At 48.2% G+C, this 21422-nt stretch overlaps 1 pseudogene; it reads right to left on the bottom strand.

The window, feature by feature from the left end:
* Positions 1-19096: 19096 nt before the first annotated feature.
* The window catches only part of LOC144688304 (procathepsin L-like), a 30889-nt pseudogene continuing 28563 nt past the window's right edge, over positions 19097-21422 (bottom strand).

The raw sequence follows: 21422 nt of genomic DNA on the forward strand, positions 1-21422 counted from the left end.
CCGAAACCCCAATTAGTTTCTGTTGGTCATTTTAAAAAAAAAATGTATTTGAATTGTAACCTCAGCCAGAGTTTAACTTCTCAGAAATCTAATGATCTCTTGCCAAGGATTCCAATTGCCCCTCTTTCCAGAAATCTCTAGTTTCACTATGGATTTAAAGGAATATCTTACAAATAAAAGCTCTCTGCCAAGTACAGATTTCATCGGCAACTCCTTGCAAGAACCATTGAATTGGTAATGGCCCCAGTAGTGCAATAAATGAGTAAAGCATTATTTTTGTGGTGCAGTATTTAATGTTTCATTAAAGGCAAGTAAACAGCAAGGTAGCATCAAACTACATAATATAACCATATGCAACCCAGGTGCAGCTAGGTGGACTTTCTCACAGGCTTGTGGGTGGTCCTATCTGGTGGACACTGCATAGTGGAAGCAGTGGCTAATACTTGTGCTCCGTGGCTTTTGGTGGTCATTGTATCCTTCCAAAGGGAATAATTTCTTCCTATTTAGCCTTGCAATTCCTTCAATCATCTTAAACAAACCCATTAGGTTACGCTTAATCTTCTATACTGAAGGGAATACAAACCTACTGTACAGCCTGCCCACATGATTTAACCTTTTTAACCCTGGTATCAATCTGGCGAATCTAAGACCAATATAGGTGAAGTGCAGTGCCCAGAACTAAATAAAGTTCTCCAGATCCTATTTAACCAGAGTTTATATAACTCTAATATAACTTCCATCCTTTTGAATCCAGCCCTCTTGAAATAAAGGCCAGCATTCAATTAAGCTTTTAAATTATTTTTATACATATCTAAATAGTTGCTTAGCTCACTTATACCTGCCAGAAGTTACATACACAGGGACCTCTACTCTGCAGGCAAAAGGAACATGTCCAGGCATTGTGCCATTTTAGAATTAAACAAAAGTGTGTGGGACAATAGTTCCCTGGTGCATTATCCATGGTAAAGGTTGACCAATCAGAATTGTCTTCCAACCAATCAGCACTCTTTTTTATGCAGTATAAATTGTTGATCCCTTTAAAATTTGGCATTTTTGCATCTGTCCAGATAAGTGCAAGACAAAAAGCTTTGACAGCATGTCTCTTTTTTCAGTTATACGTATCCCTTTGTAACATCCCTTTGCTGCTCCCATCTACACTGCTTACTGTGCTACCTTATTTGGTGTCATCAACATACATGGATATAAAACCATCTATTCCTTCATATAAACCATTTATAAATATAGTGAAAAGCTGAAGGCCCAGTACAGATCCCTGGGACCACCACTGGTCACATCCTTCCAATTTGAATGCATGCCCATTATCCCTGCTCTCTGACTCCTATCTCCTAACCAATTCCCTACCCATATCACTACATGGTCTCTATTTCCATGCACTCTATACTGGTGTTTAGAAAACACAAACAAGGCAAAAAGCTTATTTCAAACCATTCTCCTCCAGGAACTGCTGTTACAGGCATGAGCCCCAACAATACGAGATGGCATCGAAAGGGTGACAGAGCGAAGTATTTGGTGTGAAGTGATGCACTTCTGCTCACTATGAAATAGAATACATCAACAAGACGCTCAGTGAAATATTGCAATATGAGCTTAAATACGCTTGACATAGTAAATGAAGCCAGGGCAAAGCGTAATGAGGTGCGAGTGATCACCATATCCAATTTAATGTGTCACTGGAAACAGTGCTGCTGCATTGTGCTACAGCAAGCTACAAAGTCAAATACTGTAACAAGGCTATGGCTTAAACCAAATGATACAATTAAATGCATTAAGGAAGCCTGAACTGAATGCAATGCAACACCAAGATACACAAAGGAAAAACAATAACTTACAAGATATACAATGAAGAACCACAAACAAAAAACTATGAAAAGAGATCCTGGCGTCTGATGTGAGTTCAAACAGCCGCACAGTGAAGAGTGACAATTACACTCTGCCCTTTGTTCGATTGAATGGTTTGATTCCCTCAGTTTTCATGTGTCTGCTGATCTCAGCTGTTACAGTGTTGGGCTCAGTATTATACTTTGTCACTTAGCTCATCAGTTTACACTCAATAAACCTGAATCAGCAGGACATCAGCCCTTAACAAGAGAGCAAATTCGTCCTGCTGAAGAAATTCTCAGCACAACATGGTACAGTTACAATATAACTCAGTGCTAGTTTCATTCTGCTGGTTAACCCTTCATCTCCAGCTTCATATTTGCACTATTTTATTGTTGTTCTGTTTAAATTAAAGGGGTAAGCAACTTTGTTAAAATTGCAATACACAGGAATCTGATGTCAATGTGTAATCCAATGTCACGCAGAGGGTGAAATCATCCCAGGTTTGCACTAAGTGTGGTAGTGGGCGGGAAAAATGACATTTTACCCGTCGGCCGCAAAGGTTGCTTCTCACGCAGTATTGTTCCAAACCTGCCGCATTAATTCTGCATACCCGGCAAACACGCCATTTTAATGGCGGACGGCCTTCAATTCGCCGTCACCTCGCCATTTCATCACACCGGGTACCATATTTAAAGTGCAGCCGTTTGCACACCTCTCAGTGCTTCCAACCCAGGATTGCTGCACAGGATGACTCCAAAAGGCAAAAAGACTGCAGGCCCTCACTTCCGTGACACGTCCCTCAAAAGCCTTTTGGATGCTGTGGAGGCCCATCGTGATGTCGTCTACCCCGACTCTGGCTGCGATGGTCAGTGCCAATGCCCTGCAAAAGACTTCCCAGGTCTCTGGCATTCGGAGGATTGCTGGAGGCCAGTAATTTGCTGAGAACGAGTTGGAAAATGAGCCTCTGGACTCAGTCATGTCTTAGCTCCTGGAGCTGCAAAGGCAAGCTCAGGAACATCAGGAAGGGGTGTCTGCTGGACTCCTCAGATTGCAAGGCACGATGGAGGAGCCCGTCCACCTTCAGGCTGGGTTAACAGCACCGGCATGCCAACGCACCGAAGTCAACATTGGTAGGATGACGGCCGCCTTGGAGACCTTGGTCCAGCACATCGCTCCTGCACTGTTGCGCGGGCTCAACTCCATCGCCAACGTCATAGTTGGCTTCCTTCATTGTGTACGTAGGAGAGGTGCTGGGCAGCCTGATCTCACTCCAGCTAACTGTTGTCCTCAAGGAGTCAGCCATGGGCCCTCGGACACCCATAGGGAGGAGGATCAGCAGGTGCACACCCCGGGGCCATCCACCCAGGTGACTCTGGGAGCGTCGAGCCCAACCGACTCCCCTCTTCCTGTGACCTCAGCAGCTCGAGCTCCACAGGCCAAAGAGGGTGCCACTGCCACACAGCAGGACCCCGAAAGCAGGTCGGAGCCCTCCAGGTCTCGGACCTCCAGAGGACACCCGTCAAGGTCATCACAGGCAGGACATAGCAGTCAGCAGGCTGCCTCCACCTCCATTGTGGATGTCGGGGAAGCACCAAGATGTAGCTGCAGGGTTAGGAAGGTTAAGAAGATATTGTTTCACAGCCTGGGCACTTGTACATAATATTCACTTTGTCAATAAACTCTCCACAATATCTCTCTGCTTATGGTTCCTCATTCTGATAAGCAGTGTTCGTGTAACTCAGATGTGAAATCTTTCTGCACAAGATAAAGGCAGGTGCCTCAGTCCTGCTTTGTGCAACCTTCAGACCAAAGTGATGGTCCAGTCTCACACTCACTGGACAGATTATTAATGCCTGCACCTCGATGGTGCTGGTCATTGCTGCCAGAATGTCGTGGGCAGGTGTCACAGAGTTCCATCATTCTCTCTGTGTGCTCTCAGCACCTTTAAGGTGGGTCTGGCCCCCATCTCATCAGCATCTGTGACTTGTGACGCTGTGCTCCTTAAGGGGTCAGGTGCTGAAGGCTGACAAAGGATCGGATGCTTTTAAAGTTTCATGGCTGCATCTCTATGATATGACCCTGGTCATGGAGCGCAAGCGAGCTGCCCTCGGCCAGACAGGAGTGAAGCATTCCAAAAGGCTATGTGAAGATCTATGGAGTGTCCTCACTGCATGTCATCATCATCCTCCTGCAATCGAGTGACTATTAGAGTCTCCACTGCGTCTCCATGACAGGAACATTATCACAGAGGGTATGTGTGCTGCCATAAGACAGACTGGAGTCAAACATTCATAGATGCGCTGTGAGGATCTATGCTATCTCCTCACTGCATGTTGTCATCATCCTCCACAAATCTAGTAGCTATGAGGGCCTTCTGAGTGCGCCTGCCTCATCCGGCCAGAGTGAAGGCCTCATCACTGTCATCGCCTTTGAGGACCTCCGCACTCTCATCATCGTCGGTGTCCTCCTCATCGGAGGAGGCCTCCAGCTCCTGCATCTCCTCCTCAGCCAGCTGCTCTCCTGTTGCACTGCCAGGTTGTAAAGGGTGCAGCAGGAGATGATGATGCGTGACACCCTCTGTGGACTATATTGCAGGGCTTCACCAGACTGGTCCAGGCACCGGAACCTCATTTTCAGCATGCCGATGGTCTGCTCCACCAAGCTGCGAGTTGCAGCATGAGCCTCGTTTATACCTTCGCTCTGCTACAGTCTGAGGCCACCGCATGGATATCATCAGCCATGTTCTCTGCAGGTGGCCCTTGTCCCTGAGGAGCCACCCCTGCAGCTTCTGTGGCCCCTGGAAGATGTAAGGGGTCTGAGCCCGACTCCTGTAAGCAGACACTTACATTTAATACTATATAATTGTAAAATATAGAATTATTTTCCCCTGCCGATAGATATTTGCTCTTTGTCATCTTTACCTCTCTATCTTCTGGTCTAAAATCCACTTTACAAAACCTTGCTCCCTGTTGTCAGGCTTTTTGTCACTTTTATTGTCTTTTTATATTTTAAATCCCAATATCCTCACATCTGACATTCCCACCTCCTCTGGACATATCCTCAGTTTCTTTACTTGTTCCATTACCGCTCCCTTTGGCCTTCCACCAATAAATCATTTTATCATTTAACCTTCTGTTTTCCAGCCTATCAGAGATTTTCTCTTTTGTTCCTTTTCCACCCTCCTCACTTCCCCTTCTTAAAACCCATCACATTTTAAATTTTTCCCAGTTCTGATGAAAGCTCATCGACCTGAAATGTTAACTCTGTCCCTCACTCCACAGATGTTGACTCACCTGCTGAGTACTGGCGGCATTTTCTGTTTGTATTATGTCCAACTTTAACCCCATTTACAACCAAATTCAGCATGTGCATCGACTGATGTGTTATTAAGAATCCTGTCCAGGTTACACACTGCCAGTTGTTATAATTTTTGTTCATGCTTTTGTGCCAATGTTTACTTTTGCCCACATTTCCCATTCAGTTTTGCTGTCACACATCGTAATGTAGCAGTGGGCTCTAAGTTCTGACCAATCTGTGGTTCTGTGGAGTAACCTTCTGAATCTCTCAACTGTAGTGCATCGTATATGTAAAGCATTATATTCATCAACTGATCCTAGGGAACACTGGAGACAATTTACTGGAAATCTGTGAAAAATCTTGGTGTACATGCAGTTCCTGTAAATGCATGAGACAACAAACAAACATTTCTTTATCTTTGAATTATTTTTTGGAGCCTTTGATCAACATTGGTTTCAGTAAGCTACATTACACTCTGGAATGAAAAAGGACCATTTGGCATATTGTTTAGGTGGGAGATGTTGGCCCCTAAAGGAACGTTGTGAGATGTGTGAACACAGGGGTAGAGTTTTGAGCCTCAAATCTGCTGTTCATAGTGCCTGTGGTTTTGGCGCTATGGATGGTGTTCGACATGTTGAGCACATCATAATGGTGAATGTCCATTATTCCAGCAGCAATCATGATGCTTTCATTCTGTACCCGCCCACTGATCCCGCAGTATTAGTCACAAGTCAAATCAGAGAATGGTCACCGGGCGACAAGACCATAAGACCATAAGACATAGGAGCAGAAATTAGGCCCTTCGGCCCATCGAGTCTGCTCCGCCATTCAATCATGGCTGATAAGTTTCTCAACCCCATTCTCCTGCCTTCTCCCCGTAACCTTTTATCCCCTTACCAATCAAGAACCTATCTATCTCAGTCTTAAATACACTCAATGACCTGGCCTCCACAGCCTTCTGTGGCAATGAATTCCATAGACAAGGGTTATCTGCACCTGGCTCATGGCTTTGCTCCACAGCCCTACCACATGTGCCCAGTAAGTGTACAGTGAGAGCCAGGCTGCCACACGAAACATCACAGAGCAGAGCATTGAGGAGCTGCCTGGACCGATCTGGAGGATCCTCCAGTGCTCGTTGGAGCCTCTGTCCCAATTCATGGTGATCTGCTGGATCCTCCACATTCTGAGCATCATGAGGCCACAGACCTTAGGGAGCAGCTATGAAGGAGGAGCAGGAGGAGGAGGGGGAAGACAAGGAGACAGCTGGCACATCCCTGTTCTGGCCGGAGTTTCCATAATCATCCCATTTGACTCGGTTCCTGTGAACACAACCCCAATTCCCCATTGTACAACAATCTCACAACTCACCAACCCTCTGTTTATGATATCCTTCTGGCTACAATGTTGCAATAAAACCCACCACAAAATAACCATTCCTTACCAACTTTATCTATCAAACCCTCCAAACTCCACACAAAGGCCAACTAATCTCCGTTGTGAATTCCCTTATTGCCTGTCTTGCTATTGCCTTGGTCTGCCGGAGCACTCCTCCTCAGTGCTATCCCAGTGGCTGTAGCATGGCTGGTGGGAGGCTGTTGACTTTCACTAGGGGATACTGTGGGTGGCCTTGTGTGGCAACAAGCTGAGATTGCAAGACTCCAATCTGAGCTTCCACTGCAGCACTCAGATATTGGGTGAAATTTTATGCCTCTCTCAGGCAGGTTTAGTGGAAGAGATGGCACTTAATCACAGGGGAAGGTGGAGGGTGGAGGGTGGAGGGTGGGGACCCAGCCCACTTCCCACCTCCACTCTGATTGAGGCCATGGCGGGAAGGCCTGTGGATGACCCTCCCATCCCATTGCCCATTGAAGCCCTTAAGTGGGTTATTAATGCTGATTTAAGGGCCTCATTCTGCTGCTGCTGGGATTAATCCAGTTGTGGGTGGTCCTGCTGCCATGCGGGGAACATGATGAGCAAACCTGTGCAGGCTGCTTGTGCCCAGCTTCCAGGGATGAATCCCTCATTCAATGGCACTCAGTACCTGATTGAGTGGCCCAGCATCAAGAAGGGAGGAAGGGTCCGGGACCACTGAAAGCCACTGGCGTGCTCTTGATGCTGACCCCACAAAACCCTTCCCCCTTATCTTATTATTTCCAGCATCCGCAGTAGCTTTTTGTTTTTACCCCTTATCTGTGGCCTGCATGAGCCACTCCACAATCCTCGGCCTCCAGTGGCTGTCATTCCCACGACAGCCACTGCCTCCTCAGTGGTGCTGCGTACAAAAGCTGCTCATGGCAGGCAGCTCTTGGTAGGAGGGACTCCCTGACCCAGGGGTCCTGATCCTATGGAAGGCCCACCAGTGACCTGTTAATTCCCTGATTGGCCTATAATTCAACAGGCCTTGCCGAAAGGGAACAATGTTGTTTGCTCGCTGGCACTCCAGCCGACGGCTAAGGCCCCTGTTGCCTGCATAAAATTTCCTACAATGTGTAGTGGCTTCTGATTGTTCTGTGATCACCAGCCATCAGAGCCTGATCATGTCCGGGTCCATAGAGTTCTCATGGACTTGACCAGCACTTGCGTGCTAGAAAGAATGGGCAATATTTGGGTTCTGAAATGCAATATTACTACATGTCTTATCTGGCTTGCTGTAGTCACGTGACCTCTGCCACGAGGCTCTTTCCCTGTAAGCAGCCATTTTACAATCAGTCGAAATGAAAGGTGATATGTGGTAGAACTGGCAGTTTTTCCACTTGCGTTGGCAAAACTACGAAATTGCAAAAGATTTAATTAAAAGGCCAGAGCCTAAAAGAGTAGCCACACTTCTAACATTGCTGGGGAGAGACTGCTACAAATTTTATTCCACCCAAATCTATCCAACGAACAAAGGAAACTGATAACCGAGATTTTGAAAGCCTTGAAGGCATACTTCGAACTCCAAGTGAACATAACTTATGAACACTATGTAATCAACACTAGAGCTCAAGATGAAATGGAGCCCATTGATCAGTATGTGACTGCAGTAACACAGCTTGCAGAATCATGTGAATTCGGGCAACTAGAAGATGTTCTGATTAAAGTTAGAACAGTCATAAGCACATGAGATCCCTTTCAGAGAACAAGTCTACTTAAAGAGGAGAAATGTACACTCAAGAAAGCGATAGAAATGTGGACATTGTAAAACATCAGGTAGAGCACATGTATGGCAGAGCAAACCAAGAGATACATTATGCTGAGAGACATTCCATGCCAAAAGAGCAAAACAATCGTGGACAAAAGGCAGGATGCAAATACTGCTGATGACATTATAAAAAAGAAAAGAAGGATTGCCCAGTGTGAGGAAAGCAATATTTTAACTGCAAGAAGCTGAATCATTTCACACACAAGTGTTTGGCTAGAACGAAGCAAAGGAAGCCTATTCAGATGGCCACTGGAAAGATATCAGCAGGAGTCTAATGAAGCAATATACACAATACAACAGGTTGGTTCTGTCAAGTCTATAGGTGAGAAATGGTTTGCGACTGTTACAACGATGACCACAGAAGGAGAGTATCAAGCGAACAAGAAGTCTCAGATAGACATTGGCGCATCATACAGCATCATGACCTTCACAGGCCTGTATGAAGCAGCTCCATGTGGTGATTTAAAAAAATTAAGCTTTCAAATGTAAGGTTGAGGCTGTATGATGGCTCAATACTCATACCAAGAGGACAAATTAGTCTGAGAGCCCAATGCAATGGCAAGAAGGAAGATCTAGAGTTCCAGATCATAGATTATACGCAACAGACGCTCATCTCAGCTGAAGCAAGTCTAAAGCTTGGACTGGTAACCCTGAATGTGCCAACAGAGATTTACAATGTGTCACAGCACACAAAACCATTGACAGCTGAACAGATCCTGGAGGGGTACAAAGATATGTTTACAGGGTTGCGATGTCTAACTGGAGAACATCATTTAGAAGTAGATGAGAGTGTAAGACCATGGGTGGAATTGTCCCAGATTTGCACTGAGTGTGGTAGTGGGCCGGTAATACAAAGTTATTTATGCACTCCCAGGAAAGAGGCTGTTTTCATGGCGAGGGGGCTCATTCGCCCACATGCTGTCACCTCGCCGCTGCATCACGCCGGGCGCCATATTTAAAGGCCAGTCACACGCACACATCTCAGTGCTTCCAGACCACGGCTGCTGCAAAGAAGACACGGCTCTGAAAGGCAACAAGACTGCAGGCCCTGGTTCGGCGACGCGTTACTGGAATGCCTTTTGGATACAGTGGAGTCCTGCCAGGATGTCCTCTACTCCCGCTCTGGCTGAAGGATGGGCAGCAACCTCACTAATCTGGCTTGGGAGGCATTGGCAGCGGTGGTCAGTGCCAACACCCTTCAAAAGAGGACAGCCACCCAGTGTCGCAAGAGGATGAATGATCTCCTCTATTCTGCCAGGGTAAATCACTCTTCTCATCACTCTCAACTCACACACTCACAAACCCATCACACATCCACAGGGCCCTCACTTGCTGCCAGTACAAGGGATATCACCATGCACTCTCTCACACACACTGTCCTCATCCCGTCCATGGGACCACTCACCACCCACACAGGCCAAGCATACTTATCATCTGGCCTGGCAGGCATCCTGCTTACACTTTCTCCATCTCTATTCATGCAGGACAAGCTGGCACACAACATGGAGAAGTCGCAGACCGGTGGAGGAATGCCTGAAATTAAAGTCCTCACTGATTTTGAAAACAGAGCCATCCAGCTGGCTGGCGAGGATCTGGGCCATTCGTGTGCTGATGGTGAGGTCGGCAGTGTTCTACCAAGTGAGGGTCCAGCAGTGCAACATGCATCAGACAACTACACCGTGAGTAATGTGTCCTGTTTCACAGGTCACTGCCCTGCACTAATTATCTCTCCTTGCTTCTGCAGGCACATCTGGGAAATAATCGATGGAGTCCATGACCCAGGGCCTCCAATCAAGTCCCGAAGAAACCTCTGAAGAGGGATCTGGAGGCACCCTCCTTCAGGTCCCGTCACAGCGCTCACCCTCACCCTCCACCAGCGCAGAGGCACGCACCTTGGTGAGACTTAGCTTTAGAATAGCCTCGGGATCACAATCTGGTGAGCACATCGCACTGTCTGATCCACAGCAGGCGGAGGCAGGGACCTCCCTGGTGTCCGGCGCTTGGTGGGCTGCTGGAGGCCAGAACTTTGCTGAGTCCGAGTCAGATGATGAGCCTCTGGAGCTGTCACAGTTGCTGGAGCTGCAAAGGCATGCTCAGGAACATCAGGAAGGGATGTCCGCTGCACTCCTCAGATTGCAAGGCACGATGGAGGAGTCCGTCCGTCTTCAGGCTGAGGTGATAGCACCAGTATGCCAATACACTGAGGTCAATGCTGGTAGGATGGCAGCTGCCATGGAGACCTTGGTCCAGGACTTCGCTCTTGCACTGTTGCATGGGCTCAAATCCATCACTGAGGCCATGGTTGGCCTCCAACGGAGTATATGCAAGAGGGGAGCCGGGCAGCTCGATCTCACTCCAGTTACCCCTTCTCCTTAAGGAGTCAGCCTGGAGGCCTCAGGCACCCATTGGAAGAAGGATCAGCGGGTGTACACTCCGGGGCCATCCACCCAGGTGGCTCTGGAAGTGACCGGCCCATCAGAATTCCATCTTCCTGTGACCTCAGCAGCTCAAGCTTCACAGGCCCAGGCCACTGCCACAGAGCAGAACCCCGAAAGTAGGCCGGAGCCCTCCCAGTCTCAGCCCTCCAGAGGACGCCCGCCAAGGTCATCACAGACAGGGTGTAGCAGTCAGCAGGCTGCCTCCACCTCTGCTGTGGATGTCCGGGTGGGGGGCACCAAGACATAACGGCAGGGTTAGGAAGTTAAGAAGAGTTAGTTGCACAGCCTGGGCATGGGTGTTAATCACTTGTACATACTGTTTACTATTGTCAATAAACTCCTAAGAATGTCTCCCTGCCTGTGGCTCCTTGTTCTGATGAGCAGTGTTCTTGTCACTCAGTTGCGAAACCTTTCTGCACAAGATAAAGGCAGGTGTCTCAGTCCAGGGCCTCTTCCCTGTGCTCTGTGCAGCCTTCAGACCACAGTGATGGTCCAGCCTCACACTCCCTGGACACATTACTGATGCCTGCACCTCAGTGGTGCTGGTCATTGCTGCTAGAATGTAGTGGGCAGGCACCACAGAGTTCTCTCATACTCTCTGTCTGCTCTCAGCACCTTTAAGGTGGGGCTGGAGGCAGCAGTAGTAACAGGTGTGAGTGAAAAAATCAAGGTGAAACAGCAGAAAGCCAAAGTTCATTTTGACAAGACTGCCAAGCTATTGCCAGAGCTGAGCATTAGAGGGCCAGTCAGAGTACACACCTTCAACGCTCTCAACAGGAGTCAGCGCATGTGTCAATGTGGGACAGGTATAGAGAAATTGTCATCTCCATCATACGTGGTGGAAATGATCAAGCAAATATACCAGCGCAACCCCAGGCATATACCAACAGCTAGCGAAGATATTCCTTCACGGCAGTCGGCAGGTCAGGGAGAAGGGATCTCACCAGCTTTGCTGAGTACAGAACTACCATTAATCCCAGAGACCCGCGTGTCCCCATCAATGGCAATGGAACAACAACAGTTACCTCAGCAACAACTGCCAAGGAGCGACGCTCTATGGACAAGGAATATCACCCAGATGAACAGCCAATGACAATGCGAACATGTACCATTAAGAGACCTGCATGATTTAAAAACTATGTATGCAATGCCGGTGCAGAGACTGACAAGTAGAAGAAATAGTTGTTAATGCATGAGAACGGTGGGTAACTTGGGTAACTCATGGGGCAGAACCGTCCGTGCCCTCTGGTGTCGGGTGTGTTCAGTGGCGGGAGCGGACTATATGACACAAGTGCCAAAAATCGGTTTCAAGACATCGTGAAACCAGTTTGTGATCAGCTGCTTAGCCCATTGATGGCGGGCCATGTTCCCCGCCACCGGGTGTCGGGAACCTCATTGTAATACATCAGCATAAGGGCAGCCCGCCGGACTCATCCCCACCGCTGGGTTGTCTACCCACGTCGGTGGGAAAACATGTTGGTGCAGAACATGTCTTGAGAACTGTGACGTGCAGAAATCGGGACTTACCGCCAGGGCCTTGCTCACATCACGGACATCCGAGGAGCAGAAGATGCTGAAGCCCGACATCAACGACACACTGGAGGAACGTCCATGGCATGCTGGGCGGATTCTCATGGACATGGCTCCGCTGCAAAGCATCTCACGGAGGTTGGAAAGTCACCACTTGTGTCCACAACAGATGATGGTCGAGGGGGTGGGAGAGGAAGGTCTAGGATCAACTGGGAGAGGAAGACTTGTTGGGGGCTGAGGTTGGGGGGTGGAATGAAGGTGTCAGAGGGGTGAGGCTGGGAGGGGTGTAATGAAGGTGTCGGGGTTTGAAGTTGGGGGGAGGGAGCATAGGGGAGGAGGGGGTAACCGGAGAGAAGCTGGCAGCCGGGGGCATAGGTGTAAGGGGGGTGGAAGATATAAGGGAAGGAGTTTGGGAGGGGGAAGGAGCCCTGGGAGAGGAAGGGGTGTGGAGAGGGGAGGGAATCCAGGGGCAGGAAAGAGTGTGGATAGGGGACGAAGTCTGGGTGGAGGAAAAAGTAAGGGTGGAGGAAGGAGTCGGAAAGCGGGAAGAAATAAAGCCAGGGGAAGAAGTGAGGGTGTCTGTGGGAGTCAGGAAGGGGGAAGGAGTAAGGCTGGAGGAAGAAGTGAGGCCAGAGGAAGCGGTAATGCTGGAGGAAGGAGTCGGGAGGGCGGAAGGACAAAGGGTGGCGGAACAAGTAAGGGTGTCTGAGGGAGTCAGGAAGAGGGAAGGAACTAAGTGGGGGACTGGAGTCCCGTGGTGTGGGAGGAACAAGGAGGGAGGGGGTAAGGGGAGGAAGGGGTTCTTGGGGGCGGGGGGCGGGGGAGGGATCTGGGGGGGGAAAGGGTTCCAATGGGGGAAGGGATCCAGAGTGGGGGCTAAGGGGTACAGAGGGAGAAGGAGTTCCGGGGAGGTTGGGGGCGAAGGGGTTCTGGAGAGGGAAGGGGTCCAGAAGGGGGAAGGGATTCAGAAGGGCAATGTTCATGTAAACGCGCAAGGGAGGGGTTTGATGGGTCCATGACTGCCTCCTTGGGAGTGAACCAACTGTAGCTATAGTATGAAGGAATGGTGAGAATGACCAAGGGCAGAGTGACGCAGGAGGGTGGGAGGGTGCGGGTGCGATGGTAGCAGTAGAAGGGATGGCAAGAGTGGTTGGTGGAGACTCGGAGGCTGACACAGACCCTGGAGGTGGGAAGGAGATCGGGGAGGTTAATGTGGATGGGGGTGAAATTTTCGGGAAGGAAGGGAACGTGCATGTTCACCTGGACATCCCCAAAGGAAAAGGGTTGTGGCTGGTAGGTCATGGAGGGGAGGTGGAAGATGATGCCAGGGGATCAACTATGATGGGGGAAAGGAAATAGGTGACTGGGGGAGGGGAAAAGATGGGGGAGCTTGCGAAAGAGCAAATCCAGACCAAGCTGTCTAAATCGAAAGTCAAACAACTGTGGTGTTGGGCAAGATCAGGTGCTGCATGGAGTGTGATCATTGGATGGGCGGAGATGCAGGTCAGCTCAGATGGACCAGTGAAAGCGAGCCCCAGTAGGCAGCATTGAAAATGCTCAGGACACTGACTGATTGTGATACATGAAGTATCCGTGTGCGTAGGAGAGCGCTTGCACGTGGCTCCGAAAGACTCTGCCACACACACATTTCTCCCTCCAGAATCACTACCAGCTGCTCCCTCTGTGGTGACAGAGGATGAGGTTGAGGGGCTCACAGGCAAAGGGGACTCGGAGGGAGAGCACAGCCTCTGAGATTCCTGAGTGGATGACCCAGGGGTATCCAGTTGCTTCTCCTCCTCCCTCCGGGTGCCTGTGGGCCCTGGCCTGACTCCTTGAGGGGAAGAAGCACCTGCAGGGACACCGAGATGCCCCGTTTCCTTCTCGCATTGCCACTGCAGGAACTCACCCATGACTCCTGCAATGGAGTGCAGGTCTGTGCGCATCTCCACATTCTGATGGACCAAGGTCTCCATAGCGTCCGCTATCCTCCCCATGGATACCTTCATACACATACATGTGGGCACCACTTCATCACTCAGTTGAGGGCTTCCAGCAGCTCTGTGTGATGTTCTCCCGCCTTCTGCTGACTCTCCACAACCAGTTGGAAGGCCAAATCCAAAGGCTCATTATCTGACTCGGACCTCACAGATGCCTCTTCCCCAGCAGTCCTCCGAGTGCCAGGGAGCTCGGCCAAACCAGCCTCCTCCTGCTGCAGACATGTATCCATGCGGTCATCATCAGATTGTGAACCTGAGCCTGCTCTAGATCTAGGCCCCACTGAGGTGTGTGTCTCTGTGCTGGTGGAGGGTGTGGATAAGGGCTGTGGTGGGTCTTCCAGGCTGCTTATTTCCAACTCTTCAATGGAGGAGGTGTCCTCTTGGCTGGGAGTGAGAATATGGATGGAACTGATGGACTGGCTGGCTTAGGGTGTCAGTCGCTTGGCAGAGCTCCCTGTGAACCAAAGTAGAGATAATTAGTGCATGTCAGCAGAGTCAAAAACAGGAGAGAGAATACTCATGGTTGCATTGAGAGAGGGATGATGTGGTTCAGGATCCTCATGAGAGTGTTCACTGCCAAACTCACTGTCGTCGCAGGCACGGTCCATGTCCTCACCAGTCAGCGTGATGGCACACTCCTCAAAGTGAGTGAGAGGCCTAATGTGGGCCACTCCGCCCCCGGCCTGGGACTTCTCTCTGCTGTTGTGATCCAGCTTCTCCTGCATGAAAACAGGTGGAGAGAGTGTGAACAGGACACATGGCACTGCATGGAATGTTTGTGCGGTTAGCGGAGCCATGGACGGGATGAGAACGTGAGCTCCAGAGGATATGAGCCTGATGGAGATGTGAGGGTGTGTGTGAGAGTTAGTGGTGTTGTCCCTTGGGGTATGAGATCCCTGTGGATGTGTGATGGGTTTGTGAGTGTGTGAGCTGAGAGTGATGAGAAGAGTGACTTACCCTGGTAGAATGGATGGGGCCATTCACCCTGTATTGGCACTGGGTGGCTGTCCTCTTTTGCAGGGTGTTGATGCTGACCACCGCTGCCACCACTTCCCATGCTGGATTGGTGATGCTGCTGCCCCTCCTGTGGCCAGGGCAGGGGTAGAGAACATCACGATGGGCCTTCATGGCATCCAAAAGGTGCTCGAGGGACACATCACTAAACTTGGGGGCCGCAGTTTTTTTGCCTTTTGGGGCCATCCTGTCTTCTGTGCAGCAGTCGTGAGCTGGAAGCCCTGAGAGGTGTGCGCGTGGCTGAACTTTAAATATGGCGCACGGTGTGATGAAGCTGTGAGGCGATGTCGTGGTGGGCGAATGAGAGCCTGCCTGCCATGGAAACGGCATGGATCCCAGGGATGCATAAATAAAGTGGTGGGTTTGGGATGATACGGCATGAAAAGCCGTCATTGCGGCCGGCTGGTAAAGCATCATTTTACCCGCCTGCTACTGCACTTAGTGCAAATCTGGGACAATTCAGCCCACAGTTATACATGATATTGCATGCAAATGTGCCTTCCGTTTGTTAGGAAAAGCATGTTTGGATATTATGTTTGTTAGGAAAAATGGAAGGTTTGTGTCTTAGAAACAAAGAAACGTAGAAAATAGGAGCAGGAGTAGGCCATTCGGCCCTTCGAGCCTGCTCTGCCATTCATTATGATCATGGCTGATCATCCAGCTCAATAGCCTGCTCCTGCTTTCTTCCCATATCCTTTGATCCCTCTTGCCCCAAGAGCTATATCTAACTCCTCCTTGAAAACATACAATGTTTTGGTCTCAACTACTTTCTGTGGTCGCATATTCCATAGGCTCACCACTGTCTGGGTGAAGAAATTTCTCCTCATCTCAGTCCTAAATGGTCTACCCCGTATCCTCAGACTGTGACCCCTGGTTCTGGACTTCCCCAACATTGGGAACATCCTTCCTGCACCTATCCTGTCTAGTCCTGTTAGAATTTTAAAGGTTTCTATGAGATCCCCCCTTCATTCTTCTGAACTCCAGCGAATATAATCCTAACCGACTCAATCTCTCCTCATATGTTTGCCCTGCCATCCCAGGAATCAGCCTGGTAAACCTTCGCTGCACTCCCTCTATGACAAGAATATCCTTCCTCAGATAAGGAGACCAAAACTGCACACAATATTCCAGGTGTAGTCTCACCAAGGCCCTGCATAATTGCAGCAAGACATCCCTGTTCCAGTACTCAAATCCTCTGGCTATGAAGGCCAACATATCATTTGCATTCTTTACCACCTGCTGCACCTGTATGCTTACCTTCAGTGACTGGTGTACAAGGACACCCAGATCTCATTGCACATTCCCCTCTCTCAATTTATAGCCATTCAGATAATAATCTGCCTTCCTGTTTTTGCTACCATAGTGGATAACCTCACATTTATTCACATTATATTGCATCTGCCATGCATTTGCCCACTCACTCAAATCACACTGAAGCATCTCTGCATCCTCCTCATAGCTCACCCTCCCACCCAGCTTTGTGTCGTCTGCAAATCTGGAGATATTACGTTTAGTTCCCTCATCTCAATCATTAATATATACTTTGAATAGCTGGGGTCCCAGCACCGATCCCTGCGGTACCCCACTAGTCACTGCCTGCCATTCGGAAAAAAACCTGTTTATTCCTACACTTTGTTTCCTGTCTGCCAACCAATTTTCTATCCATCTCAATACACTACCCCCAATCCCATGTGCTTTAATTTTACACGCTAATCTCTTATGTGGGACTTTGTTGAAAGCCTTCTGAAAGTCTAAATAAACCATATCCACTGGCTCCCCCTCATCAACTCTACTAGTTACATCCTTGAAAAATTCCAGAATGGTCTTTTGTCCATTATGAAAAGGGAAACGTTCAGGTTTTGAAATGCAACATTATTACATGTCCTATCTGGCTTGCTGTAGTCATGTGACATCTGCCATGACGGACTCTCTCTATAAGCAACCATTTTACAATCAGTTCAATAAAGACTTCAGACTAGAAAGACTGCAATTTTTGAGCTCGTAACAGGCACCAAATATTGCACAAAGCCCTGTGCCAGGTTGGAGTTGGAGCCCTCCATGTCCATTGACAGTGACAGCAGGCTTTCTGCCAGGTCTGACAATGCAGCAAGTACCCCGGTGTGCATGTCCATCAGACCATTTTTGTTTTCTTTCCAGTCGAGTCTAAGTTCCCTGCAGCAGAAGCCATTTGCAGCCTTGCCCTTCGGTGAGCTGGCACTGTGCTATTCTTTTCCATTACCCTCATTGCAGCAGACATGCCCAGTGACTCACCATGTGTGGATCCTGCCTCTGTGCTACCCTCTATCGTTCACACAGTGACAGTATCTGAGCTGCTGCCTGCGAGCGTGAGATTGAGTGACAGTGTTTCTTCTTTCTCTCTTGTCCTTCTTGCACTTCAGGCTCCTGCACCAGCTCTTGACCAGCTGGCAGTTCCTGCTTATCTGAAAGGGTAAAGGTACAAGGGTAGGGTTGAGGTGAAGGAAGTGGAGGAAAGCAAGTGACACATGCTAACGCCATCCGCAGTTTGTAAATCACAAGAGGTTGTGGGATGAGGGGGAAGTGGGATGTGAGAAGGTGGATTCGGGACGAATAAGCCAACATCAGCTATTGTTTCAGCCCTGCCACTGGCCACAGCCTCAGTTGTGACTGCACCAATGATTGACAGCATGGGCCCCTCCATCTGCCAAGCCAGTCCCCTTCTGGTTAGATGCTGCTGCCTCTGGTTTTGGGCCAAATAGTCCTGCAAACGAAAGGGAAGTGTGCCAGTGAGTGTGGTGCAATCTGCTTGGGTAAAATGGCTATCACAGTTGAATACCTGGCAGCGTGTGCAAATTGTGAGATGTGGGTGTGATGCTTGCATTAGTGTTAAGTATGTCAGGGTGAGGTGAAGCTACTAATGTGAGCTAAGTGTTGTGCTTGATAGTGGCTTTTAGTAGGTGAGTAAAGTGGCTGTGGTGAATGGCGCAGTGTAGGTAAAGCTTGTGGTGCATTTGTAAGGGTGTAGCATGTAATGCACTCACTCACCTTGACCACTCATATGAGGTCATTGAACTATTTTGCAGCACTGTATCCAGTCCCTTGGAACTAGACTGCTGGCATTGACCGTGATGCTACCTGCTCCCACTGCCTTCTCCATGTCTGTCTGGAGGGCCTCCTAGTCTCCTGAAAGAAGGGGACCTCTCTTCTCCTGCCTCAAGGCCTCCAGTGCCGTGTCAGACAGCCCAGGGGCTGCTATCGCCCTGTTGCACCATTTCCATTTCTCTTTCCGCTCAGAGTCTCTTCTTGAGTTCCAGCACCTGCTCCTTTAAGAGGTACAGGTTGACTTTAAGTCATGCAGTCGAGTTTTAAGTGGTGTTAGCCTCACACAAACTTGGACCCGCTGCTGAGGTTTGCAGTCACTCGGCCGCACTTTGGCACTGAGCTGCACATCTCTATAAGTTAAATTCGCAGACAGCACAAAGTTTGTGAGCTGCCTGGATCATTACGAATGGTGGGGGTAAATTGTCCATCGCAATTCCCACTCTTGATTACCAGCCTGATTCAATTTTAACCCCATGGCGTTTGACAGCACTGGAGAGTATGTAGCATGGGGGATGGTAAAATATGAACAAGGTGAAGGGGTACAGTAGTTTCCATTATAATTAATGAAAAAGAATTAATAATAAATAAATAGTTGGCAGGAAATGTGTGTGAATATTTGACTTTTGATATATTATATAGAATTGGTTGATAGGCCAATTGATGCTTATCACTCACAGCTTCTGTTTCTTGCCTCGTCTATTAAACTGGAAAGGACTTCATCTTGCATCAATAGCAACAGATAATGGTCCGATCCTTTTTACTGCTCTTGCTAAATGGCTTTCGCTTCTTCTGACAAATGGGTAGCACCTGATTTTGGCAACAACCTTGTCTTTTCTAAACTCGCAGTTTTGATCCTAAGTGTTAAACAAAATGTTAAATGTTAAAGTTCATTGATACCGTGTGATTTTTTCAAAGTTCCAGTGGTATCTCTACAGGATTTTTAACAGCACCTTGGATATTAAAAATTATGCAGGGGATAATGGATAATAAAGTGGATAATGGGGATCCAGTAGCTGTAGTATATCTGGACTTCCAGAAGGCCTTTGATAACGTGCCACACAAGATAAGATCACATGGAGTTAGGGGTAATATATTAGCTTGGAGAGAGGATTGGCTAACCAACAGAAAGCGGAGAGTCGGGATAAATGGGTCCTTTTCTGGATGGCAAGCTGTAACTAGTGGGGTGTCACAGGTTTCGGTCCTTGGGCCCCAACTATTTACAATCTATATTAATGACTTGGATTCAGGGGTAGAAGGTACTATAGCTAAATTTGCAGATGACATCAAAATAGGTGGGAAAGTAAGTTGCAATGAAGAAATAAGAAATTTACAAATGGATATGGGCAAATTAGGTGAATGGGCCAAAATTTGGCAGATGGAGTTTTACGTGGATAAGTGTGAGGTTATCCATTTTGGTCAGAAGAATAAAAAGGTGACTTATTATTTAAATGGAGAGAAACTTCAGAATGCTCCAGTGCAGAGGGATCTGGGTGTCCTCGTGCATGAATCGCTGAAAGCTAGTATGCAGGTAATAAGGAAAGCAAATGGAATTTTGGCATTTATTGCTAAAGAAATAGAGTATAAAAATAGGGAAGTGTTGTTGCAACTGTACAAAGCATTGGTGAGACCGCACCTGGAGTACTGTGCACAGTTTTGGTCCCCTTACTTGAGGAAGGATGTAGTTGCATTGGGGGTGGTTCAGAGGAGGTTCACTAGATTGATTCCAGAGATGCGGGGCTTGTCTTATGAGGAGAGATTGAGCAGTTTAGGCCTATACTCGCTAGAGTTTAGAAGGATGATAGGAGATCTAATTGAGGTATATAAGACACTAAAGAGGATAGACAAAGTAGATGTGGAGCGGATGTTTCTCCTTCTGGGGCATTCTAGAACGAGAGGCCATAGATTTAGGCAAAGGGGTGGTAGATTTAAGTCAGAGATGAGGAGGAATTACTTTTCTCAAAGGGTCGTGAATCTGTGGAATTAACTATTTCAGAGTGCAGTGGATGCCGGGACATTGAATAAATTTAAAGAGGAGATAGACAGATTTTTAATTAGTAACGGGTTGAAAGGTTATGGGGAGAGGACGAGAAATTGGAGTTGAGGCTGAAATGAGATCAGCCATGATCGTAATGAATGGTGGGACAGGCTCAAGGGGCTGAAATGCCTACTCCTGCTCTTAGTTCTTATGTTTCAGACATTGAAGACACAACCATTGTTCCACATTTAAATGAAAAAGGGACAATTATAAATGTGGTAACGATTGAAGAATCCCCTACTTGTCTCTTGGTGGGAAGATTTTCAATACAGAGGAGGTTCAGAGCAAGGTGACGCACAACCAATCAATTATTGATACGTCCATATGCAGAGGAGCACTGCTTTCATTCAGTTGATTTGTGGTAGGTGAAAGGCTGGATCTGTGGGGAGCTCAGTGTGAGGTAACACAGTGATCTCAATGCCTGCCTTGCTGTGGCCTCAGTTTGCCTTTATGCCTCCGTAAACTTGAGGTCATCCAAAACTGTTGTCTGTGCCTGAATTCACAACAAGGCAGGGGAAAACCCCTATCACCCTGTGCTTGCTGACCTCTAATGGCTCCAGGTCTTGATTTTCCAAATCCTTCCATGACCTCGCTCCTTCCTATCTCTGTAATCTCCTTCAACCACACAACTCTCTGGGATATCTGTCTTCCTCTAATTCTGACCTCTTGTGCATTGCCAATCATAATTTCTTCAAGATTGGCGGCCGTACCTTCAGCTGCCCGGGTCCCAAACCCTGGAATTCCCACCCTACATCTTTCGGCCTCTCTACCTCACTTTCTTCCATTAAGACACTTCTTAAAATCTACCTGTTTGATCAGGTTTTTGGTCATTTGAACTAATATTTGCCTCAGTGTTATACTTAGTTTAACAATGCTCCTGTGAAGCGCATTGGGACATTTCATTCTGTTAATGGCGCTATATAAAGATAAAATGTTGCTGCCCTCAAATCAGAAAGCTGCAGAAATTTCACAGCACTTCAGACCCATTAGGGATATCAAAAGGCAAG

Source organism: Cetorhinus maximus, chromosome 13 (assembly GCF_964194155.1).
Source record: "Cetorhinus maximus chromosome 13, sCetMax3.hap1.1, whole genome shotgun sequence".
Lineage (NCBI taxonomy): Eukaryota > Metazoa > Chordata > Chondrichthyes > Lamniformes > Cetorhinidae > Cetorhinus > Cetorhinus maximus.